The sequence below is a fragment of the Acinonyx jubatus genome, chromosome A2 (genome assembly GCF_027475565.1).
Source record: "Acinonyx jubatus isolate Ajub_Pintada_27869175 chromosome A2, VMU_Ajub_asm_v1.0, whole genome shotgun sequence".
NCBI lineage: Eukaryota > Metazoa > Chordata > Mammalia > Carnivora > Felidae > Acinonyx > Acinonyx jubatus.
In genome coordinates, this window is record NC_069383.1 from 163528194 (window position 1) to 163554848 (window position 26655).

Genomic DNA, 26655 nt, shown 5'->3' on the forward strand with positions numbered 1-26655 from the left:
CACTATGAAAAAGCAAGTTTGAAAAATGACAACCAGTACAAGTGAGAAATGAAGTTACTATTCACAAATCAAAACAACTCTTATGAAGAGGAGAGAACCTTTTGTAAAAAGTGTACAAGTATTAGTCTTTTGAGGTCAAGAGACCAAAACAAATGCAAATGTGGAGCATGTTCTAAGAAATGAGAAGCAGTGTTGCCACCATATCAATACGGAAAGAGGAGCTGAGTCATGACAATTCCATCAGTACTATAACCAAGCTTTTCTTCACACTTCACAAATGATACTTTTAAGTTTTATAAATAGGAACAAATGTTCAATAATAGCCATCCTTTTCTATACAGTGCGCTGCAAGGACTTAGCCTAGAATGATCAATCATCAAGAACTTGTACGTTGGAAAATAATGATGAAGGTATGTATATATAGAAGTACATTCACATGGGAATCAAAGGTCATCACTTAAATCAGAAACTCCATTACCTTAAACTCCATGCCCTTGCACATTAAACTGTCTAGGGACATGTGTGTTCTCAGAGCATCTCAGTTCCAGGCCTTGGAAACATCTCTGCTGAGAATCCCCAGCCCTGGGGGCCTCTCCTGGGTAACCCAAGAGTGATAGAAACACAGGAAGAAATCTTCATCAACTTGAATTCAGTAAGGTTTCTTAACTGTGACAGGATAACCACAGGGATCACAAGAAAGAGTAGGTAAATGAGGCTTCAGCAGGATGAAAATCTTTTGTGCATCAAAGGTCATTATCGAGAGATTGAAAGGACACCCCTAAAATGGGAGAACATCCTTGTAAGTGGAATGTATAAGATTTTATCCTGCAGAATACACAAAGAACCCCTATATCTGAATAACAAAAACTTGACCCAATTAGAGAATGAGGAAAACCTTCAATAGACATTTCTTAAGATGATGCACAAATGTCTAATAGACACAGGAAACGATCCTCCCATCAGGACGATGCGAGTCAGAACCACGATGAGATGCCACTTCCCACTCACGAGGACGGCTAGGAGCCAGAATCCAGAAAGAAGCGGCGGCCAGGATGTGGAGGAAGCGGAACCCTGTGCTTGGCTGGTGGGAGTGTCAGGGCAGCTGACGTGGAAAAAAGTTTGGTGGTTCCTCAAGAAGTGAAACACAGAACGGCAGCGTGACCCAGGTGTTCCAGGCCTACGTAAACGGAAACGGACACTCAGATGTGTGCACACGAATGCCAGGTGCAAAACTGTGCAGGCCCCACAAAAGAGGGAAACGTCCCAAGTGTCCCCCAGTGCGTGGATGGATGAACAGGGTGCAGCATAGACACAGGACGGACGGTGATTCACCCGCAGAAAGGAATGAAGGACAGACACGTTCTGCAATATGAGTGAATCTTGAAACAATTATGCTGCATGAAAGACGCCAGACACGCCAGGCCCCATTGTGTGAGTCTATTCATACAAAATATGCAGAATAGGCAAATCTGTAGAGACATAAAATATTTCAGTGGTGGCTGGGAGCATGGTTTCATGGTTATTTTGGCCTTTAAATTTGTTTTGAAAAATGAACGCACGCTTTTAATTAAAATGTTTTTTTGAAAGTTTTACATTAAACATTTTTTAAAATCTTTTATTTACTTTTGAGGGAGAGTGCCCAAGTCGGGGAGGGAAAGAGAGGCAGGTGAATAGAAGATCTGAAGCAGGTTCTGTGCTGACAGCGGCAAGCCAGATGGGGGTTTCAAACTCACAAACTGAGATCATGGCCTGAGCGGATGTGGGAAGCTCAACCAACCGAGCTGCCCCGGTGCTCCTGTGCTCACACTTTTAAAAGTAAAATTCAGGTGTTCTTTTATTTTGTATGTTCGCAGAGCTGTCCCACATGAATACACCATCTGAGGAAGGAAATAGAGCCTGGTTGGTTCCACATTCACAGGGACTGACTACAAACTCCCATCTGCCGGGTCTTTCCTTGCAGAATATAACGCACACCCGGTGTCACACCTGTGGCTGTTCCTGGCTGGGACCACAGGGTTCCATGTCCCATGGAGGGGGGCACGTCAAAGGGTCAGGTCAAAACCCAGGGAGACCTTGCCTTCCAGGTGGTGACGTCACCATTCACTGAATTGTTCTTAAACACAGGGGACAAGGGCACCGTCACCCTCCCCCCTGCACCTCGAACACAAGCATCAACCAGCCCTTCTGTTTAGTCATGTGCCCATCCGGCGCTGGACAAGGGAGACTTCGCGGAGAAACTGAGTCAGACTCCCGGGACAGGAGGATGCAGGCGGGTGAGCGGGCCAGGAGCGCATTCTGCAACCTAGGGGCACAGGGATCTGACCGTGTGTATTGCCAGCCTGCCACTCAGGGAGCAGGAGGCAGGACTGGGGATGGGGATTGGGCATCTGCTCAATGTGGGGCCCCAGGGGCCTGGAATTACCGTCCAATCAGAACACAAAGGCCCATTTGGAACACCATCCAATGAGGTCGCAGGACCTGAAGTATTGCCCAATCCGGGCAGGAGGGCCAGGGAACCGTCCAATCAGGCCCGGGGGCGGGGGCAATCCCACCTCATGGACGTGAATCCGCGTTCCCCGCGGGCTCAGGCTCCCCTTTGAGGAGCTCGCACACGCCCGGGGCCGCAGGGTTGAGTGGAGGAGGCCTGGAGACCCCGGAGCAGAGCCTCGAGATGATGAGTCCGGCCCAAGTGAGACCCAGAGGGGCTCGTTTCCACTGGCTGGAACCCCTGGAAGGGGCCGCGGGCCCGGGTCTCCCAGACCTTGTGGCTCCCATTCCGAGTCTCCACTTTTGGTCATGCAGTGGTGTTCCAGCGTCTGTCTCGTCTCCTTGAGTGTCCCGGGTTCCTGACCTGAGTCTCCTCTCTAGGCCGTGGGGTGCAGTTCCCTAGTCCTGTCCCTTTCCTGGTGCATGTCCTGCGGATCCCCATCCGATTCTCTGCCATCGGCCGTGGGATGCCGTCCCGGCCTGCTGTCCCCTCTCCTCCTTGAGTCCCCGGGTTGCGTCCAGATGTTATGCCACGGGGTGTGGTCCTAGCCCGTGTCCCCTCTCCTCCTTGATGTCTGACAGGATGTGTCCAGATGTTCTGCAGTGGGCCACTGCGTGCAGTCCTGGCATCCTGGCCTCTCCCCTTGAGGAGACCCCCAGGATCCTGTCCCAACTCTTTGCCTTGGGCCAGGGATGGTGTGGGTGTTCGGTGTCTCATCACATGCCCACATGTGTTCCCGGGATTTTCCATCCTGAGTCTCTGCTCTAGATTGTGGGTGGGTTCCTGGTGTCCTGTCCCTTCTCCACCTGTGGGTCCCAGGGTCCCATCTCAAGACTCTGCTGTGGGTGGGGGGGCGGGTGTCCATAGTCCCGTCAAATCCCTATCTGACGGTTTCCCTGTGATCAGCTGAGTCCTACCTAGTGAAAGGAGTCAGGACTACCACCTTCAGGGGTAGTAAAGCTTGGAATGAGGATCAGGGGACTCACAGTGGTCCTGGGAGAGAAACTCAGATCGAACTAGGCTGAGGACACTTTAGTGCAAAGTGCTAACAAGAACCAAGTGAAGTCTCAGGGATCCTCCAGCATCTTCAGTGAAATGGGACCAGGTTTTGCTTTTCTGTGTGGCAGAGATGAGTAAGAAAGCCCATTGTCAGGATCGGGTCCCTGTGGTGAAGGAAGGCTTTGTTGGCTCAGAGTGTGGGCCACCCACAGTTCAGAGGCCTGTGGGTGGAGGACAGTGGCCTGGGTAAAGTTTGGGTAGGAAAGGGGTGTTGTGGACAGAGTCAAATGAAGAATCTGAATTGAGTAAGGAGAGTCCTGTATTGAGAGGAATGATTGCATAGGCTGGGTGGGGGGGATAGGCACTGTTGTACTGGGGGCAGGGGCCCCCAGTAGTGGGAGTGGGAGCAGAGTTGCTGTTGTATTAGGGGCAGTGGCTGCATCAATGGGGAGAACATGGTGAGCATAAGACCTGCAAGTGTCTGAAGGGAGGAGAGGAGGAAGGAAAGGAGGCATGAGCGGGTGTGATGCTGACGTGATGGTTCCTTGAGGCCAGCCTGTTCCCCTGTCCCCAGGAGGAGCTGTGTGTGGCTCAAGCTGAGAGAAAGCCCATGTTCAGGGGTCTGGAGGAAGGAGAAAGCCAAAAAAAGTGGGACCAGGAAGCATTTTGTGCCCTTTGGTCAGGGGGACAAGCAGCTGAGCTAATCAGGGGTGAGGCACAAAGTATGGATTTGAGGGCGGGTCTGCATGTGGCCCTGTCATGCATGAACAAGGGGGACTTCTCTGTGAGTTTTCTCCTGGTCTGATGGGGAAGAGGGGCCCTCTCTGCAGCTTGCTGTTTTCCAGACTCCAACAGGATGGGGAGAGCGTGCGTTTCCCCTTCCACTGAGGTTTTCCCAGGAGCAAAGAGCTCAGGTTGATGTCTGCTGGTCACCTGTCACCTGGGAGCAGTGCTGTACTTAGGTAGCTCAGCACTGATTGTTTTCTTTTATGCCAGCCTCACGTTTAGCATGTGTAAAGTTACTGAATTTTTTCTGCCCCTTTCTTCCCCATTAGGTCAGTGGGTAGTAAGTGTGTTAGGTCATTCCTGTTCCTACTGACTTGTGTTTCTCTGACATATGCAGAGAATGTTCACTTAGGGAAAAGGGTCTCAGAACAGAAAATGTCTTTTTCTATTAGGGTGGGGTAAAATGCATGGATTCTCACACCTTCATGCCAGGTGGGTGTAGTCATGTATTAAAAGGATTCAACCAAAGGCTAGTGACTGTTCCATGCAGGGTACAGTTAAAAACCTGTGATCCTTCTGGTTAATTCCTGGTGGTCAGAGATACATGCAAATTCTGCAAACTGGGATGTAGTCAATTCTGACTTTCAAATTGCTATCACGTGGGTAAATTTAAGAGGTACCTGTTTTCTGAAAAGCATGGTTTCCTTTTTTTTTTAAACCATAAAGTGCCTGATAATTTCGCTTCTTTCTTTTATCTTGAGCACAGTGTAGAAGCTGTGATTCTGCACATTTTTCTTCATATGCTGAGATGGGGTCTTTGTGTCATTGAAATGACACAAGGTGCTCAAAGCAGATCTCAAGTTCATCTTCTGCTTTTGTCGGCAGTCCTGCTCAGTGGTTTCATGTCTCCAAATGTAAATGCATGTAATTTTTACACATTGGGGAAAATGGCATATTGCAGATTGAGAAAGTTAAAATAAAGCAAGAAATGTGGATGCAGTGTGAGAATCACTCATCAGTGCTGATTCCTTTCACTTGTGGCACTGGATGTTAAATGGCTTCATTTTTTCTAGCTCATGTGTGTGACGTGGGGTCTCCTTGAGAGCACACATTGATTTTTCTTATTCCCCTAGGGCTGAGCATTTCTCACGTGTGGGGTTCCCTCTTCTGTGGAAGCGTTTCCAGCATATTGTCACCTGTAACTCAAATGTGTGCTTCTTGTGTCTTCGGTCTTCTTCATACTCTATGGATATTCATGCTGTTTCATTTCTATGTGTTGTAAGTATTTTCTCCAGGTTAGGGTGTATGATTTCTCTCTATTGTCCATGTGGAATGGCCCTTCACTCTGTTAGTAGACTTGACCTGTGTAGATTACCTTCTTTTAAAAAATATTTATTTATTTTAGAGGGAGAGAGAGAATGTGTGCATGCCTTTGTGCATGCCAACACCAGAGATGGACACAGAGGGGGTGAAGACAGAGAATCCAAAGAAGGCTCTGTGCTGACAGTAGAGAGTCTGATGCGGGGCTCAAACTCATGAACCCTGAGACAATTACCTGAGGCTATGTTGGACACTTAATTGACAGAGCTACCCACGCACCCCTAGATTACCTTTTTTTTTGGTTATTGTTCTGTGAGAAAACTCTTCCATCGCTCAGGTCATAATCACACATGTGATAAGTTCCTCTCTGTGTTCTATTTGATTCCATGACAGTTAAATCCACATTACTTTGTTAGTGTCCATGAAGTTGATGAGGGAAATGATTCATTTTTTTCTCTTAGTTAACCAGTCTTCTCTGGACCGTGTGTCCACGCGTCCCCATCTCTGCTGCTGCCCCACGGCACCTGTTGGGTGGACATCCACTTCCGAAAATCAGGGGAGCCTCTGCATGCATTCCCTTTTATCCATCAGGGTTTTTGTCTGTCTGTGTGTTAATGCCAGTTGTTCCAGTTAGACCAAAATATAGCGAGGATCTATCTTTTTTTTTTTTTTTTTTGACCTCCAAAATGACAAGACAGAGGAATTCAACTCAAAAGAAAGAACAGGAAGAAGTCATAGCCAGGGATTTATTCAGTACAGGTACAAGTAAGATGTCTGAACTAGAATTTAAAACAAAAATTGTAAGGATATTAGCTGGGCTTTAAAAAAGCATGGAAGACACTAGAGAATCCCTTACGCCAGAGAAGAAAGAACTAAAAACAAGTCAGGCTGAAATTAAAGTTGCTGTATCTGAGATGCAAACTGAATGGAAGCCATGACAATGAGGATGGATGAAGCAGAGGAATGAATCAGTGATGTAGAACACAAAATTATGGAAAGTAATGAAGCTGAAAGGAAGAGGGTAAGAAAGGCATTGAATCAAAAATGAAGATTTAGGGAACTAAGCAACTCTTTAAAGCATATTAATATTCGTATCATAGGAGTCCCAGAAGATAAAGTGACAGAAGAAGGGGCAGAACATTTATTTGAACAGATTATGGCTAAAAATGTTCCCTAATCTGCTGAAGAAAACACCAGATTCTTGAAGTCCCAGAAATGCGGAGAACTTCCATTAATTTCAACAAAAGGCAGCCATCACCAAGACATATCATAGTCAAATTCACAAAATACACAGACAATGAAAGAATCCTGAAAGCAGCAAGGGGGAAAAAGTCCTTAACGTACAAAGGAAGACAGATCAGGTTCAAAGCAGGTCTGTCCATAGACAGGGAGGGAGTGGCTTGATATATTAAACATCCTAAATAGGAAAAGAAGGCAGCTAAGGATATTTTGTCCAGCAAGGCAGTCATTCAGAAGAGAAGGAGAGACAAAGATGTCCCCAGACAAGAAAAAAACTAAAGGATTTTGTCTCCACTAAACCAGCCCTGCAAGAAATATTAACAAGGACTCTCTGGGGGGAAAAAGACCAAAAGCAACAAAGACTAGAAAGAAATAGAGAACATCACCAGAAACCACCAACTTTACATGAGACACAATGGCACTAAGTTCATATCTTTTAATAATCACTCTGAATGTAAATGGACTAAATGTCCCAATCAAGAAACATAGGGCATCAGAATGCATAAAAAGAGAAGTCCTGTCTTAATGCTGCCTTCAAGAGACTTGCTGTAGACATGAAGGCACACGCTTGAAAGTGAGGAAATGCAGGACCACCTATCATGCTGATGCACATCAAAAAAAAAGATGTCATAAATGTAAATACTTATATATCCTTATATACATACTTATAGAAGGTAAAAAGATTTATTTTATTTTTTAAGTTTTATTTTTATTTATTCCAAGAGGGAAAGAGGAAGCAGGGGAGGGACAGAGACAGGGAGAGAGGCAGTGTCATTGCAGAGACCAACATGGGGCTCAAACTCATGAACTGCAGGATCTTGACCTGAACCGAAGTTGGATGCTTAACTGCGTGAGCTACACAGGAGGCCAGGCAAACTAGATTTTAAACCAAAAACTGGAACAAGAGATGAATAAAGGCATTGTATCATAATTAAGGGGTTTATCCATCAAGAAGATTCAACAATTGTAAATATTTATACCCCCAACTTGGGAGACCCAGATATAGAAATCAATTAGTAACAAACCTAAAGAAACTCATTGATAAATATACAAAATGGTACAGGACTATAACACCCCACTTATAGCAATGGGTAGAGCCTATAAGGAGAAATGAACAAAGAAGCAGTGGCTTGACACACTGGACTGGATGGACGTAACAGAAATATTCAGAACGTGTCACCCTAAAGCAGCAGAATACATGTGCCTCTCAAGGACACATGGAACATTCCCAGGATATATCCTTACAGGGTTACAAATCAGCCCTCAAGAAGTACAAAAAGATTGTCAATGCTATGAAACTTGAAGTCAACCAGAAGAACATTTTGGGAAGGCCACAAATACATGGAGATTAAAGAACATCCTACTAAAGAATGAATGAGTTAGCCGGGAAATTAAAGAAGAAATAAAAAATTACATGCAAGCAAATGAAAATGAAAACATGGTAATCCAAAACACTTGGGATGCAGCAAAAGCAGCCCTAAGAGGAAATTATAGTGCAATACAGGGCTACCTCAAGAATCAAGAAAAGTCTTAAATACACAGCCTAACCTTATACCTAAGTGCTAGAACAGGAACAGCAAACAAAGCCTAACGCTGGTACAAGAAGGGAAATAATAAAGATCGGAAGAGAAATAAATGATACAGAAGCAAAAAAAAAAAAAAAAAAAAAAAAGTAGAACACATCAACGAAACTAAGAGCTGGTTCTTTGAAAGAGTTAATGAAATTGATAAGCCCCAAGCCAGACTTATCAAAACAAAAAGGGAAAAGACCTAAATAAATAAAATCATGAATGAAAGAGATTATAACTAACACTACAGGAATATGAACAATTAGAACACTATGAAAAAGTATATGCCAACAAACTGGACAACCTGGAAGAAATGAACAAATTCCTAGAAACATATAAACTACTAAAAGTGAAAGAGGAAGAAATAGACTAATTACTAGTAATTGAACTAATAATAAATTGAACTAGTAATAAAAAAAACTCTCAACTGGGGCACGTGGTGGCTCAGGCAGTTAAGCATCTGACTCTTGGTTTTGGCTCAGTTCATGATCTCACGGTTTTGTGAGTTCAAGCCCCATGTGGGGCTCCGTGCCGACATTGTGGTTTCTTATTGGGATTCTGTTTCCCTCTCTCTCTCTCTCTCTGCCAGTCCCGCATTCACAGTGTCACACTGTGTCTCTCAAAATAAATAAACTTTAAAAAAATCAATCAAAAGAAACCAATGTCCAGATCCAGATGGATTCTCAGGGGAATTCTACCAGATAGTTAAAGAAGGGTTAATGCCTATTCTTCTCAAACTGTTCCAAAAAATAGAAAATGAAGGAAAATTTCCAGACTCATCCTATGAGGCCAGCATTACCTTGATTCCAAAGCCAGTCAAAGACCCCACTAGAAAGGAGAATTACAGGCTAATATGCCTGATGAACATGGAAGCAAAATTTCTCAACAAGATACTAGCAAATTGACTACAACATTACATTAAGAGAATTATTTACCATGAACAAGTGGGACTTATTCCTGGGCTGCTGGAATGATTCAATATTTTCAAACCAACCAATGTGATACACTACATTAATAAAAGTAAGGATAAGAAGCATATGATCCTATCAGTGGATGCATTTGACAAAATATAGGATTCATTCTTGATAAAAACCCTCAACAAAGTAGGTATAGATGGAACATACCTCACATCATAAAGGCTGTTTATAAAAGACCCTCAGGTAATATCATCTCAAATGGGAAAAACAGGGAGATTTACATCAATGGTCAGGGTGAAGACAGGGATGTCCATTCTCACTGTAACTCTTTAACATAGTACTGGAAGTCTTAGCCTCAACAATCAGACAATAAAAAGAAATAAAAGGCATCTAAATCAGCGAGGAAGAAGTCAAACTTTCACCATTTGCACATGACATGATACTCTATGTAGAAACAAAAACTCCAAGTAATCCACTTAAGAAATGGACAGAAGACATGAGCAGACATTTTTCCAAGGAAGATGTACAGGTGGCTATCGGACACATGAAGAGATGCTCAACATTACTCATCATCAGAAAAATACAAATCAAAACCTTGATGAGAGTGGTGCCTACGTGGCTGAGTTGGTTAAGTGTCCAAATTCAGCTCAGGTCATGATCTCACAGTCCATGGGTTAGTGTCCCACGTTGAGCTATGGGGTGACAGCTCAGAGCTTAGAGCCTGGAACCTGCTTCGGATTTTGTGTCTGTCTCTCTTTCTGCCCCTCTCCCATTTGCACTCTGTCTCTCTCTCTTTCAGAAATAAATAAATATTTAAACATTTTTTATTTATTTTTTATTTAAAAATTTTTAAATGTTTATTTTTGACAGAGAGAGAGAGAGACAGACAGACAGACAGACAGAAGATGAGCGGGGGAGGGGCACAGAGAGAGAGACACACAGAATCTGAAGCAGGCTCCAGGCTCTGAGCTGTTAGCACAGAGCCTGACACAGGGCTCAAACTCACAGACCGTGAGATCATGACCTGAGCCAAAGTTGGACGCTCAACAGACTAAGCCACCCAGGCCCTCCAAAAAATTTTAAATTCACAATAAGAAACCATCTCATACCCATCAGAATGGCTAAAATTATCAACACAAGAAACAACAAGTGTTGGCGAGGATGCAGAGAAAGGGGAGCCCTCCTGCACTGTCGGGAATGCAAATTGATGCTACCACCCTGGAAAACAGTATGGAGGTTCCTCAAAGAGGTAAAAATAGAACTACCCTTCAATCCATAAATTATACTACTAGGTATTTACCTAAAGGGTATAAAAGTACAGATTCAAAGAAGTACATGCACTCCAATGTTTACAGCAGTATAACCAACAATAGCCAAACTATGGAGAGAGCCCAAGTATGAATTGACTGATGAACAGATCAAAACATGTGGTATAGGGGTACCTGGGTGGCTCAGTTGGTTAGTGTCTGACTCTTGGGTTTGGCTCAGGCCATGATCTCATGGTTCTTGAATTGGAGCCCTGCTTGGGATTCTCTGTCTCCCTCTATCTGCCCCTCCCCTCTTTGCTTTCTCTCTCTGTCTCTCTGTCTCTCTCTCTCTGTCAAAAAAAAAAAGATGTGGTGTACACAATGGGATATTTCTCAGCCATCAAAAAGAATAAAATCTTGCCATTTGCAGTGACATGGATGGAACTAGATGTATTATGCTAAGCAAAATAGAGGAAGACAAATACCATCTGATTTCACTCATGTGGTTTTTAAGGAACAAAGCAGATGAATATGTGGCATGAGGGGGAAAGAGAGAGGGAAACAAACAATAAGAAATGCTGAACTCTAGAGAACAAACCGAGGGTTGATGGAGGGAGGTGGTGGGGAATGGGCTACATGGGTGATGGTTCTTATGGAGGACACTTGTGAGGAGCACTGGGTGTTGTATGTAAGTGAGGAATCACTGAATTCTACTCCTGAAACTAATATTGTACTGTATGTTAACTAATGAGAATTTAAATAAAAACATTTTTTTAATGAAATAGTGTTTTGTAAAGAGGCACACATAGTTTCTTGAAAATATTTGGAAATCTATACAGGTACCCATTAAAATGGGTACCAAATTCAGTGTTTCAGAATTATGACTTCCTAATTTAATTATCAATAAAACAGGTTTGGGGAGATTGGAAGTTCCCCATAAAGGCCACTGTAGTTTTAAATTACATTTGGCTCTGTTGGTTCATTTTGTTAGAAATGCACATTACGAGAGACCTTGGTTCCCAAACCTAAAACTGTCCAGGGTTCCAGTTGGGGGTTCCTGCACAGTGCTTTGATGACTGGAATCCCTTTCTTAGTTGTTTTCTCTAGAAAAATAAAAATTTCTAAACACTGGTTTCTACAGGAGTAGCCTCTTTGCAGAAGAAATCAGACTGAAGTCGAGTGCATTTCCAACAAGCACAGTTCCAAGGTGAATAGTCCGGTTCTGAAAGGTAGTCAGAATAAAAGCCAAATGGGTTCTTTCAGAAAGGACAAACCCATAAAACAGATCTGAAATAACCCTGGACAGCATAGTCACAGAGTGTGGCTGTGATCCCAGGACAAAACTTACATTCCATTTCAGGTTGTGAGAAACCATGAGCTCAATGGGCTCTGTGAGACCTGCACCTGTTTGCTCACGAGCTCGAAGTGGTTTGGGTCTTCCCTGGGTCCACTCGTGGTCACCAAGTAACGTTAGCCTTAAAAAGAAAACCGTCTTTGTGACCATCCTAGTGAATGGGTCTCTGCTTGTAGTTTGATGAGCATTTCCCTGATGACTGTCTAGCATCTTTTAATGAATCTATTGACCATTTGCATATCTTGTTTGTAGAAGTGTCTGCTGAAATGTTAGGTGTGGACGTTTCCTAGCTGCCCCTTACCTGGGTGAGGAAGTTCCCTTCTGTTCTTGATTGGCTAAGTATTTTTGTCAGAAAGGGTGGTGGGTTTAGTCAGATATCTTTTCTGTATCTGTTGACGTGATCATGGGGTTTTGTTTCTATTCTGTTCATAAGGTTGATGACTGCTGTTTTCTTGCTGAACCAACCATTTTATTGGCAGATAAATCCCACTTGGTCAAGTTGTAGAATCCATTTTACATATGAATAGATGTGGTATCAGATGAATTGACTCATAGAGTAGGTTGGAAGTGTCTGTACACAGTTGAATTTTGCATATGGATCCCTGATGATTGGTGACATTGAGCATCGTGTCATGTGCTTTTGGCCATTTGTATATATTCCTGGGGAAAATACACTTACATTCTTTGTCCATTATTTAGTTGTATTATTTGCCTTTATGTCTTTTTTATTGTTGTTATATGAGTTTTAAAAAACCTGTTTAGATCACAAACCCCATATCAGCTGTGTGACTAGCAAACCCACGCTGCAGCCCCAGAGGAAGGGGTGTTTCCTTCATTGTAACTGATGTAGCTGGGGTTCTGCATCCTTAGATTTTGAGAACATGTCTTTGTTAAGCAACTGCTGATAATTTTATCATAATTGTTTGCTCTTTATTTCAATGATGTGGTGTCCTGTCATATTGCTTCAAAGATAGTCTGTGTGTGGGTTCTGATTCTTATTCAGTTCAGTTGTATGAGCTTGATGATATCAAATACCTGTATTTTTGAAAACAACAACAAAAGACTTCTTTTCATGAATCTTGTTTAAGACCAAACTCATATTGCAAGAGTATCACAAAAATCACTGTAAGTTACAAAATAAAACAAAGAAATGGTGGGGTGCCTGGGTGGCTTGGTCTGTTAAGCATCCGACTTCAGCTCAGGTTATGATCTTGTGGTTTGTGAGTTCGAGCCCTGCATCGGGCTCTGTGCTGACAGCTTGGATACTGGAGCCTGCTTTGGATTCTGTGTCTCCCTCTCTTTCTGCCCCTCCCCATTCTCACGCTCTGTCTCTCTCTCAAAAATAAATAAACATTAAAATTTTTAAAAAGCCCCCTCAGAAATGGCCATGGCTAAAGATTTGATATGAGACGTCAATATAATGTAGCTGACAACGAAATCTGGTTAATTCTGTGACACCTAGCATTTTAATAATTAGAATGTCAAGCGATGACATTATACCATGACATATTAAAACTTTATGGAATATATGTAATTTCTAAAACAGTTATGGCATTTACCAGTGTGGGAAAGCTTTCAGCCAGTTGCAGAGTTTTCAAAGTCATTTGAAAACACACAGCACAATTAAACCCTGTGAATGTAAGAAGTGTGAGAAGGTGTACAAGTTCTCATCTGTTCGAGTTCATATGAAGAAACACCCTGGGGAGAGAACTTGACAAATCACCGCTCCCTTCAAGAACACGTGAGGCTGGGGGCACAAGGGTGACTCAGTCAGTCCCACTCTGTCTCTCCCTCTCAAAAATAAACATTAAAAAAGATTTTTAAAAATCCCAAATGATAAGAAAATAAAATCTTTAAAGAAAATAAGGATTTGGAATAGCACACCCAAGCTAATATTTACCACTTTGATCTTTTTTAAAAGACTCATCAGTAAACTATGCAAAATCTTTACTGTTTAGAGGAGTGGCATGTAAATTGCCATGGGGAGTCAAAAGGGGACGTGTCAGCATTAAGCAGTCCTGAGGGGTTTTCTTTGGATCCAAATGAGGTCTGGTTCCACGATCAAGTGCCCTAAGTATTCGTCCTGAGTTTGAGCAAACTGCAGATTTTTGAGGCTTTATGTCCCTTTAAAGCCAAAAGTGGCAACAGGTACATGATGTCTTCCACTGGGGGGAAGCAGACAACGAAACTACCTGCGTACTGTAACTAAGTAGAGATGCGGAAGACTCTCTCTTCCAGATCAGCTTTAGTGGTTTGTGAAACGACAGGAAGACCGTCAGTCCCTGGGGCACGACTGTCCAGTGTATTTCTGTGCCTCCAAGAGAGAGCAAAACCTCGCTACACTTACCAACTGGAATAGGAAAATCCTCTGCATAGATAAGTCCCAGTGAAGAATTTGTTCTCAGGGGCAGTGGGTGTCTGTAGCCAGTGGGGGTTGGGAACAACAGTGTGGAGGGAAGATGTCATTGACTTCTGATGGGTCCAGGACAGACATCCACCACCAGCCACTAGATGTCCTCACAGTTAAACCAGAGGTGTTTCAAGGAATACCGCAGGGCATCAACACCACCTGAGCCTTCTAATCTTCCATCATGGGTTTGATGCCCTGAACAGCCTCCATAGTTAGAGAGTATTTATCACATTGTGCCAAGAGGGCTTGGAAATTATAATGTTATCTTCATGGGAGATGCATTGTAGATTCTGCCAATATCAGTGGAGGATTTTGCCCATAAAGAGCATGGAAGCCGATCCAGTGGGAACAAATGACCTGTGTTCCCACCCCCTGCTGTAGTGCCTCAAAGACAGAGCATAGAAGAGAGGACCCGGGGTCACATACATATTTCCTTGGTTGGAATTTTGATTACTACCTCCAAATTCTAGAATTATTTGCCCATGTTGAGGGAATCAAAATCTGGCAAGACACTTTTATAAGAAATATCAGCCCCATAAATGAATAGAGAAGTAGAATAGAGAAGGACAGGGTGAGCATCTCTCAAAGGGCCTAGACAAAAGGCTCAGAGGCAGGAACCTGTTGTGATATTTTAGAGTCTCCCCACTCCCCCACTATTGAAACACTTTTAGTCCTTCCAGGCAGGAGCTGTGTTACAGCCGGGGGTTGGGCACCAAGAGTGTAAGACAGAGACTCATTCCCAGTGTGGAGGTGGTTCCACAAGCTGAGTCAGAGGGAGGACTGGGAAGAACCCCTATGATTCCCTGGAGTCCTGTCACTGGGGATGAGGAGGACACTGGAAAGGCCGGTTGGAGGGATACAGATGGTCCGAGTGCTTATGTTTGTAAACAAGCTTTTCTCTAACATCCCGGCTCTTTGTAATGATAGTAGAAACTACGTGTTTTTAAATTTTTGTTTAGAGAGCTTTCATATGCTGTCAGTAAAAATTGAGAATTTTCTAGAAACGCACTTTGGAGTCTGTTGTCATCATCCTGGAAACGCTCATCAGGTTGTGATGTGCAAGTCTGAGTTTTGTTCCCCTCCCCAGGCTTAAGGGAAGATGTTGTAATTGGGTCAGTAGTATTTCCAGTGAATGTTCTAGCATTCTGGCCAACATGTAGGTGTCTGATTCCCTAATACTCTTTAAGATGTTCCCATTGAGCCAGCTTCATCCAGTGTTTGGCCTAGCTGTCTCCAGCAAGCATGTGATCCAAGTGGTATAAATCTGAGAAACGAGGGTGGTGAGTTTGAATAACTATTAAATTCTTCAGCAAACCACTGGGGATCCTCAGTCACTTTGGGAAAGTCTAACTCTGGCTCCCAGTTCAGCCTCTGACCACCAGGCTTCACCTTGGGCTTTATTTGGATCCCCACAGGGGTGTGTTTTAAAAGGTTCAGGAGAGCAAGGATTGGGGAGAGAATCAGAGGAAAAGGACCTTCACTGAAAGGATTAGGAGGAGGGTGGGGGTACACAGGTGGTAGGGAGGGAGCAGAGGGAAGAGAGGAAGGGGGCACTGATGGCCTGGTCTGCACTGGAAGGGGCGCCCACGTGTCTGGAGACAAAGAAGATGGGGAAGGAGAAGGAGACTTGGAAGCCATTTTGACATCTTTCAGTGGTTTGTCTCTGATACTTTAGAAATAGTGTTTTCAAGAGAAGGGAATTTACATTCTGATAGTGTTTGGAAGCTTCCAAATACCCATTAAAGTAGGCATCCCATCTGTTTTTGACAATTATAGGGTCATGACTGTCCAATTCAATTTTGATAAGAGTCATCTAGGGGAGATAATTCCTGCTGAAGTGAGTTAGAAATTTAGTTAGAAATTCACGTGGGGCGAGACCACAGTTTTTAAGCACAAAACCTGTGGGGACCACTGAATGGGGGCTGAAGGACTCACAAATTTTGATGACTGGGGTCCAATTCCACAGCTTTTTCTTTAGAACGAAAAGAGCACATCCTAAGAAACCCTGTTTCAACAGGAAAAGACTGGTTCCAAAAAGACATGGTCCCAAGGCCCACACGGTTCCAGGTAGGAACAGTCTGAGTCCACACAGGAGTAGGTCTGAAGGCCAGCATACTTCTCATGGGCACAGCTTTTGATGCCAAGTAGGTCAACCTTAATTGTCTGGTATTTTACAAGCAAACCCGGATTTATTGGGAATAGCAAGGATTGCAAATCAGGACACACAAGAAATGGCAAAACCGTGGGCAAGTTCAGAGAAGAAAGGAGAGGATGCTTTTTTACAGGGAACAGGAGAATTGGGGTAGAGAATTGGGGTGGGTTGTTGTAAAGAAAAGGCCCATTGGGACAAAAGGGGTGGGGTGGGGGTTTGAAGATGGTGCCTCCTCATCGGCTGGTCTGTGACTGACTCTCATTGGCGGAGCTGTGACCGCCTCTCATCAGCTGGGCTGTGATCCCCTCTCAGCTGGTCTGTGTCTATCTCTCAATGGCTGGTGTGCCTCTGTCTCATTGGCTGGAGTGTTGCTGGTCGGAGGAAAGTTTTGTCCACTTCCACTGCTTTTTTTCATCTGCAGGGTCCACAACTGACCAGGGTTGGATGGGAAAGAGGCTTCTGCTGGCCTCATGCCTTCATTTTAGGAAGGGTTCCCTTTTGTATTTTCTCAAGACTTCTAAACTTTGACTTTTTATTTCTGTTGTGGTTTTCTCTAATTCCTTTACAACTATCACCTTTTGTTTGTAAAAATGACATTGTCACTCCTAATGTTGAAAACCTAATTGTTGCTTATGTAATGACCTTGGACAAAGAACACCAGGAGTCACGATCTTGCAGCTCAAGAGTGTGGGAAGGGAAGGGGCGCCTGGGTGGTGCAGTCAGTTAAGCGTCCGACTTCAGCCAGGTCACGATCTCGCGGTCCGGGAGTTTGAGCCCCGCGTCGGGCTCTGGGCTGATGGCTCAGAGCCTGGAGCCTGTTTCCGATTCTGTGTCTCCCTCTCTCTCTGCCCCTCCCCTGTTCATGCTCTGTCTCTCTCTGTCCCAAAAATAAATAAACGTTGAAAAAAAAATTAAAAAAAAAAGAGTGTGGGAAGGGGAGCCAGACACACGCGTATTTCTTGCTTGTCTGTAAACAACTAGAAGAAATAGTGTTCACAAAGTCAGTGAGAACGACAAACACAGCCTCAGGCAGCGGAATCTGGCCTGGCACTCAGTACTGGGCTGTGGCTTTCTCTCCATGTCACCTCACCCTCAGACAAGGCACTTTCATTTCCCCCACCTGTCCTCCCATGAGGCACTTCCTTGTCTGTGATGAGTCAAGGCACTTGAAAACCTTGCTATGGTCATGTGTGTAAACAGGGTAGAAAATAGAGTCTGGGGTGGGTGGGGGGCATCTGGGTGGCTCAGTTGGTTGAGCGTCCAGCTCTTGATTTCTGCTCACATCATAATCCCAAGGTCATGGGATCGAGGCCCATTTCAGATTCATCACGGAGTGTGCAGCCTGTTAAGATTCTATCTCTCCCTCTGCTCCTTTCCCCTCTTCACTGTTTCTCTCCCTCTAATATAAGAGCAAAAATTAAAAACATTTCAAAGAGCTTGCTATGTTGGAAGCATAATGATGACAGTATTGAGTATCAAATTATACTCAGATTGGAATCAAAAGTCATCACTTAAGATAGAAAATGAGGTACCATAAACTTCATGTTTTTTCGCATTAAACAACTGTCTAGGGACATGTGCGTTATCAGAGCATCTCAGTTCCAGGCCACGCAAACAGTTCTGTTGAGAATCCCCAGCCCTGAAGGGGCCTGTCCTGGATAATCTGAGAGTGATAGAAACTCAGGGAGAAATCTCCATGAACTTGCATTCGGTAAGGTTTCTTAACTGACAGGATAATCACAGGGAACACAAGAAAAAGTAGGTAAATGAGGCTTCAGCAAGATCAAAGTCTTTGGTGTCATTATCGAGATTGAATGCACACCATAAATGGGAGAACGTCCTTGTAAATCGCATGTATGATAAGATTTTATCCTGCAGAATACACAAAGAACTCCTATCTGAATGACAAAAACTCATCGCCGTCAGAAAGGGAGCAAAACCTTGATCAGACATTTCTCTTAAGATGATGCACAAATGTCTAATAGACACAGGAAACGATCCTCCCATCAGGACGATGCGAGTCAGAACCACGATGAGATGCCACTTCCCACTCACGAGGACGGCTAGGAGCCAGAATCCAGAAAGAAGCGGCGGCCAGGATGTGGAGGAAGCGGAACCCTGTGCTTGGCTGGCGGGAGTGTCAGGGCAGCTGACGTGGAAAAAAGTTTGGTGGTTCCTCAAGAAGTGAAACACAGAACGGCAGCGTGACCCAAGTGTTCCAGGCCTACGGAAACGGAGACGGACGCTCAGATGTGTGCACACGAATGCCAGGTGCAAAACTGTGCGTTCCCCGCAAAAGAGGGAAACGTCCCAAGTGTCCCCCAGTGCGTGGATGGATGAACAGGGTGTGGCATAGACACAGGACGGACGGTGATTCAGCCCCAGAGAGGAATGAAGGACAGACGCATCATGCACGTGAACGTATGGTGACAGTGTTATACCACGTGGAAGACACCAGCCACACAGGCCACATGCTGTGAGTCACTTACATTAAATAGGCAGAGTGGGCAAATCCGCAGAGACACGAAGTATTTCAACAGTGCCCAGGAGGCATGATTTCCTGGCTATTGTGGCCTTTAAATTTGTTTAGGAAAATGGAGATATAATTCGCATACCATAGGGCTCACACTTGTGAGACTAAAACTCAGTGTTCTTTTTTCTTTCTTTTTTTGTATGTTCTCATAACTGTCCCACATCAATACCCACCTGAAGAAGGAAATGGAGCTTTTACATTTCTCATTTACAGGGTCTGATTACAAACTGCCTCTGCCGTGACTTTCCTTGCGGAATATAACGCACACCTGAGTGTTGTAACGTGTCACACCTGTGGCTGTGGGTCGCTGGGACCACCGGGTCCCATGTCCCTTGCTGGCTGAGGCGCCAGGGCAGGTTTGATTGCCCTGAGGCCTGAGAAGTGGATGTTGATTCAGAGGGCGGGGCCTCACGCTTTCAAAGGGCCAGGTCAAAACCCAGGGAGACCTATCTCCCCCTAGGTGAGGTCACAGATCAGTGAGCTTTCTTCTGTCTCTTTTATTTTAATTTTTTAAATATTCTTTTATTTTTGAGAGACAGAGGCAGAGCACAAGCGGGGGAGGGGCAGTGAGAGAGACACACACAATCCCAGGCAGGCTGCAGGCTCTGAGCCACCCAGGCTCCGCGTCACTGAGCTGTCCTTAAACACAGCGGACAGGTGCACCATCATCGGATGTGGACCAGAAACACAAGCGTCACCAGGCCCTTTTGTTTGTCGCGTCCCATCCGCCGCTGGACTAGGGAGGCTCCGCAGAGGAAGTGAGTCGGATTCTCGGGACAGAATAGGAGGCAGGCGGCTCAGGCCACCTGGAGCGCATTCTGCTGAGTGAGACCTCCTCAAAGAGGGATCGGATACGTGTGTACCGCCAGCCTGTCACTCAGGGGCTAGGAGGCGGGGCCTGGGGGGGGATCTGCCCAATTTGTGGTCACGGGGGCGGTGCCAGGACTACCCTCCAATCAGAACTGGAAGGGCCGAAGGCTGTCCTATCACGGTGAGGAAGCGAGGTAGCTTGGTAACGTCCAATTGGGTTGTGGGGGATTATCTTCGGAACCCATCCAATCAGGTTACAAGGACTAAAGGATCGCCCAATCAGGAGCCGGGGCCTGTACACCACCCAATCAGGCCCGAGCGAGAGCCCGGTGGGTGTGGCTTTCAGCCGGGGCGGCTGTTGCAGTGGGATCCTGCGCTGCCGAGGTTGCGGGTGTGCGCGGCGTAGGAGGACGCCCCGAGGGCGCGGAGCGGGGCCCCGAGATGGTGAGTGCGCGGGCCGGCGGGGCGGATGGGACCAGCCGGACCTAGGTGGAAGCGGCCGCGGCGGGGTGTCCCCGTCCCCAGGGGTCCGCACCTGGGTCCTGGGCGGTTGGAACTGAGAAGGGAGGCTGGGGGAGGGCAGGGGGGAGGGCGGGGGGCAGGCCTGGGATTCAGGGAGCGTGTGAGACGACCTGACTAAGCAGGAGTTTGCTCCTCGGTGGGGGACAGTAGAGACTGTCCGGGTGAGTTGTCACATAAAGGAAACTGTTTGTAGCCATAAGGCGGCCTCAGGAAATAGCTTCTGAATCCGCGACTCCCTAGCGGGGACGGGGCGGTGGGGGTAGGGGGGGGAGCTCTGTCGGGGGCAGTCTAGGCGGGCGTGAGGTTGCTCGGACCGAGCTGGAAGACGTGCCCAGAAAGCACGCGTGCAGTGTGACGGTCACGGAGCCAGAGCTGCTCCCGGGGGCTGAGACTTGGACGTTAGAATCCAGCGGAGGTAAGTGTGGGACGTGGGGCCGGGGCTGAGCGCGCGCTGAGGGAGCAGGTGCACGCGCATGGGGTCCTGGGCTGCGATCTCGGGTAAGAAATGCAGGGCCTTCTCATTTTGGAAACGGCGCGGAGAGTTTCACGGGTTTGGCTGTTTCCTGGCCTGGTGCAGACACCCGCTGTTCCCTTCAAGTCGTAAATGGCTGAGATTGCTTTTGTGTTTTTCCATTTCTTTGTGATTCTGACCCGGACCAGGAAGTTCTGCAAGGGGTGTGCTGGGCAATTAGAGCCGGAGAGGCGTAGATCACGGAATGGAGCTGGGGTCCTAAAACGATTGCTTTTCTGGGCACCCCCTAAACCCGCTGAGCTTCCAGGGGGACCCACGGTGGACCTGTCACCCAACCAACCTGAGTCCTGTGCTCTGATGTGGGAAACAAAGGAGGCTGTGGGCACAGTACAAGCAGACAGCCCACCCCCCCACTCCCAGCAGGTGGGGTATGTGTGACATTCCTCAGGCACCTTTAGCCGCCCAAGAATGAAGGAAAGAGAAAAACAAATGGTTAAGTGATTGAGATCACAGTCTCCAGGATGTGAGTTGCCATCAGTTTACAAAAGTCTCAGGAAATTACAAGGAAAAAGAGAAATCTCCAGGAACCTACATCGACAGGGGGACACTGAGCATAAGATCCTGGAGTGTCTCAAGAGTCCTATAAAAGGAAAGAAACCAGGCAAGAGCAGGTGTGGTGCTGACGCGGAGGTTCCCTGAGGCCAGCCTGTCCCCCTGTCCCCCAGGAGGGTCTGTGTGTGGCTCAGCCTGAGAGCAAGCCCACATTCAGGGGTCTGGAGGAAGGAGAGAAGCCAAAGCAAAGCGGGACCAGCCAGCATTTTGTGCCCCTTGGCCACGGGGACAAGCAGCTGAGCTGATCACAGATGAGGCACGAAGTGTGGGTGTGGGGGTCTGCGCGCGGCCCTGTCGTGGGTGAACAGGGGGACGTCCTGTGAGTCTCCTGGTCTGACGGGGGAGGGGCCCTCGTGCAGCCTGCTGTTTTCCAGACCCCGACAGGGTGGGGGAGGGAGTGCCTTTCCCTTCCACTGAGGTTTTCCTGGGAGCACAGGGCTCAGGTAGGCGTCTGCATGTCACCTGTGAGCAGGACCTGTCACCCTGTCCAGCTCAGCACGGATGGCTCTGTCCTCCGCCAGCCTCGCGTTGAGCAGGTGTAAAATGCCCGAGTTCTTTCTGCCTCCTTTCTTCCCCTTCAGGACAGAGGGTGGTAAGTGTGTCAGGTCGTTCCTGTCCCTGCTGACCCGGGTTACTGGGGGCTTTATCCAGAGAGCGTCCCCTGGGGAAAAGTGTCTCAGGACAGAACTGTCCTTCTCCATGAGGGTTGGGGGCTCCACGCCTTCATGCCAGGTGGGTGGAGTCATGCATCAGAGGATTCATCCAAATGCTGGTGACGGTTCCACGCAGGGTCCAGAGGTGGAAAACTGTCTTCCTGATCTGTCCCCTGGGAATTGCCGGTGTCAGAGACGCACACAAATTCTGTGAACTGAGACGGGTTCAATTCTAACGGTACCAGGTCCCTGTTCTCTGAAAGGGATAAACAGCTTCCATTCATGGGAAACCACACAGGGGCCCTAGAGCCGCCCCTCCCACTGTGGCCTTGACCTCAGGGTGGAAGCTGTGATGCTGTACCTGGTTGTCCACACAGCAGCTTGGGGTCCCCGTGTCATTCGGATGACCCAGGCTGCTGGAAGCTGGGGCCTCCTCTGGGCTGGGGACCGGCCACCCCCACAGCTGGGCCTGGTGGGAGGCGAGGGAAGGTGCGGTGGGGCCTCGCTCACCTGCAGGTGGCCTCCAGCCCCCGGGAGCAGTGGGGACCAGTGGGGAAGGGGCTGGGGCCGCCCTGGGGTGTCTCCCGAGGACCGGTGTTGGCATCATCCAAGGGGTTGTGGGGTTAAGTGGGATCTGTGGAAACAGGAAGCCTGTGCAGGTCAGACTGAGGGAAGGCTCCTCGGGGTCAAGTGCCGTTGGAAGGGTCATGAACATAGAGCGTGTAGGGTTCAGATCCTAAACTGGGAGGGTTTCCTCTCTGGTGAGAATTGTGGCCCCAGAGGAGGGGGTTCAGGGCGTGTGGAGCTCAGAGTCCAGTCCCCAGGGGTCTCTGGTCCCCTCCTTCCATCCCAGAGGACCGGTGTCATCAGGGAGAGCTTGGCGCTCATGGGGGGACTGGGTGTCACCCTCTGCACTGGGGTGTCATGTGTGGTGTGGGCGCCGTGGGTCACCTGCTGAGCGGCTCCTGCTCTGGTGCTCGGCCCGTTGTTCCTGGAGAGGCTCTCGCTGCCCTGGGAATCCAGTGTGGGTGACACTTAGGACTTTTGTCCCTTGGCCATACCTCTTTGTGCTGGCAGCTTTCCATGTCGTCACCCCCCAGCAGGCGTCACTCGACCGGATCTCTGTTGCGGTGCGAGAGGGGAATGTCAGCAGTGCCACCGGTGATGTGTGGCTGCCCAGGGCTCGTCTGTGTCTCTCAGGGGGGTGCTTGCGGCTCAGTGTGTCCGGTGAAGCCCTCCGTCCTGGGATGGTGGGGCGTGTGGTCTCCAGTTCATGTTTTCCTTTTGTGGGCTTTGCTGCTGCCGGCAGTGTGGTCTTGTCTCCAGGGTAAGTGCCTCGTAAGTCCTTTGCGCTGGGGGGACATTGCATGTTGTAGCTCGTAAGTTACACGTTAGCAGGAACGGGGTGCGGAGTGTGAACCACGTGTCGGTTTTGGGTCCTGTCACTTGCGACATCATGGCGTCCAGCTCGAGTGTGTGACACGGGGTCTCCTGGACGTCACACGTTGGTTTATCTGATTCCTCCAGGGCTGAACATTTCTCACGTGTGGGTTTCCTCTTCTGTGGAAGCGTTTCCAGCGTGTTGTCTCCTGTATCTCACGTGTCTGCTTCCTGATCTTCTGTTTCCTTCACGTCCTGGGGACATTCAGGCTGTTTCATTTCTACGTGTTGTGTTTTCTCCACGTCAGGGTGTATCCTTTCTCTGGGTTGTCTGTGTGGATGCACCCTTCACGCTGTTAGTAGACTTGTACTTCCCCGTCTCTTCCTGTGTAGATGACCGTCTTTGGTTCTGTGGGAAAACTCCATCGCTCAGGTCTGATCACACGTGCTGGAACTTTCTGTCCGTGTGTTCCTCTTGTTTCCATTTAAATCCACCAGACTCGGTTATTGTCCGTGAGTCTGATGATCCCTTTTACCCTTTAGAAAACCAGTCTTCCCTGGCCCCATGTGTCCTGGTGTCCCTGTCTCTGCCACTGCCCTGCGGCACTTGCCATGTGGACAGCCACTTGCCTAAATCAGGGGCGACTGATGTCTCCCCTTAACTGTATCCTCATTATGGGAATCGATGGCAAGTGGGAGATACTTGTCCTGGGAGATAACAGCATCCCCAAGCGCATCCTCCAGTCCAAGATAAGGAATGTGATCTCATCCGTTATTTCCACAAGTCCGTAGTTAAGCCTATGGAGTGGGGTACGCTGTGGTTTAAGGAGCGATTTTGAGATCCCAGTCACACAGGATCGATCAAGGTGATAGTTGAGTCATGCAGTTGTTGGGGAGTCCTTCCCATTTTCCAGCTGATCACAAAATCCTGTGTCCATGGGGTCCTGTCATTATCCCTCTAGAGACACAAGCATGGAGATTGTGTCTACATGAGCTGTATGGTGGGTTCTCTGAAGCTGACCTCATGTTGTTCAGGATCGGTTTTCAGGACTTGAGGAAAAAGGGCAGATTGGTTTTTAATGACTTTAACTCAAGAGAATGGGCGATGGGAACCCTAGTTTGGAGAACAGTGGCCAGAAATTTGAGGAAACCAGACGAATTCAGGACCTAGTCTGGTTTCTAAGAAATAGTATCAAAGTCTAATACCTACAAAAATGTGTTACTGAAACATAATTTTTTTCTCTCTGCATTCACTCTTATTTCCAGAGATAACCAAATCAAGAACAATTCATTTGTAAAACAAGTCCAGTTTTAACAAAATGGCCTACTTACTTACAAAAGTTTAGCAAGAACAGTGATTGCCCATTTCAGGGTTTGTTTGTTTGTTTGTTTGTTTGTTTCTTTTTGAGAGGTTGGTTTGCTTAAAAATTTTATAAGGAATTTCTAGATTGAACTTTTTTTTTTAATTTTTTTCAACGTTTATTTATTTTTGGGACAGAGAGAGACAGAGCATGAACGGGGGAGGGGCAGAGAGAGAGGGAGACACAGAATCGGAAACAGGCTCCAGGCTCTGAGCCATCAGCCCAGAGCCTGATGTGGGACTCGAACTCACGGACCGCGAGATCATGACCTGGCTGAAGTCGGACGCTTAACCGACTGCGCCACCCAGGCACCCCTAGATTGAACTTTTAATAGCCCCTTGAGGGCAGAAGACAAGTCAAATATTTTCTTTCTTTTTATATATATACATTAAAAAAATTTTTTTTTAATGTTTATTTTAGAGAGAGAGAGTGAGAGCATGAGCAGGGGAGGAGCAGAGAGAGAGGGAAACAGAATCTGAAACAGGCTCCAGGCTCTGAGCTGTCAGCACAGAGCCCGATATGGGGCTTGAACCCACAAACCGTGTGATCGTGACCTGAGTCAAAGTCGGACGCTTAGCCGACTGAGCCACCCAGGTGTCCCTCAAATATTTTCATTAGACTTGTCTTCAAGACCTGTAGATTTATGTGATTTCCTCTTCTCAAGGTCCCCAAACTATCCTGAGGTTTCCTGCACCTGCCTGGTGTTGACTTTCTTTACTCACCTGGTAAAGTTGCTGGAACTCTGTCAGCAAGGCATCAGGCCAGTATTTCCAGGAGGCTTGATTGGTTCCAGTAAGTCTACCTTAATTCCTTCATGCTGTCTGCTTATTCTGAGTCTATGCAGGTCTCTGTCAAATCTAACATTCCAGTCAGAGCCTTAGTAAAATAACCAATGTGTCCAATGGTGTCCTGTTACAAGGAGAATACATTCTCATTGAACTTATGCAAAAGGAGGGAGGGAGTCAGCACTCAGATGTGTAGGAATGTGTTTGCTTGTAGATCAAGATGGCAGCTTCATACATGGGAACTAAGGAGTTAAGGGGGGAATCTGACAGAAGCAAGGCTGCCGAGACTCAGCCAGCATCAGGAAAGGGTCCCAGCTGAGTCCTTCACATGTGCGGATTCACCACGGCCGAGCTGCCTTTGCCATATTTGCCACTTGTTGGGAATAGACCTTGGGAACAGAGTGGAGAGGAGAGGAAAGGGGTCATTTGGCCTTACAGGTCCAAATGGTCCAGCCTTGTTCACCCTCAGACCTACAGACCATACCGGGGAGCCTCTGAGATAGAGAAATTTGCTGCCTGGTGAGTAAATATGGTTGCACCTGCCAAAGGGCAAAAAGAAAGTGGCGGGAGTCAGGGATCCCCCTGAAGGGCAAGTGGTGAAATCCCTGAGCCTTTTGGGCAAGGGCAGTGCCATAGACACCCCCTGGAACCGGGGATCCTCACCAAGGAGGAACCTCAGGTGGAGGTTGTCAGCTGCCCAGAGAACTCTAGAGTCAGTCCATCAAGGGAAACTCCCAGAAAATTCCTAGAAAATCCCAGGCGAAGCCCTGTACAGCAGAGGGTCCCTGTGAAGGCCATCAAATATGGGGTGACCTGATCAGGGGGAGGCCCACAGGTCAGGTGGTGAGAGAATTCCCCCAAGACAGAACGGAGGAGATGGAAGTTTACTGAATACCCTGCGAGGGAGCAGCGGGCAGGGTGGCAAAGGAAAGACCGTCTGCCAGGAGGCAGTGCTAGGGGGCTACAGTTATGGGGTCACGAGGGAGCATGGGAACCTTTGGAATGCTCCCTGTGTGGGACCTGTGCCCGGTTGTAAGTCGCAGGGGTTAGTTAGGGCCTGTGGCCATTTCGAGGCAGGTCACTCAGGAGCCCGTGTGCATTCAGCTG

The 26655-nt window shown here is 47.1% G+C and overlaps 2 protein-coding genes across 3 annotated transcripts in view; both read left to right on the top strand.

Annotated features, from left to right (window-relative positions):
• The window catches only part of LOC106982151 (zinc finger protein 77-like), a 122162-nt gene that overhangs the window by 92523 nt on the left and 2984 nt on the right, over nt 1-26655 (top strand). The gene's annotated exons all lie outside the window — the stretch shown is intronic.
• The window catches only part of LOC106982164 (zinc finger protein 77), a 107178-nt gene that overhangs the window by 16930 nt on the left and 63593 nt on the right, over nt 1-26655 (top strand). The gene's annotated exons all lie outside the window — the stretch shown is intronic.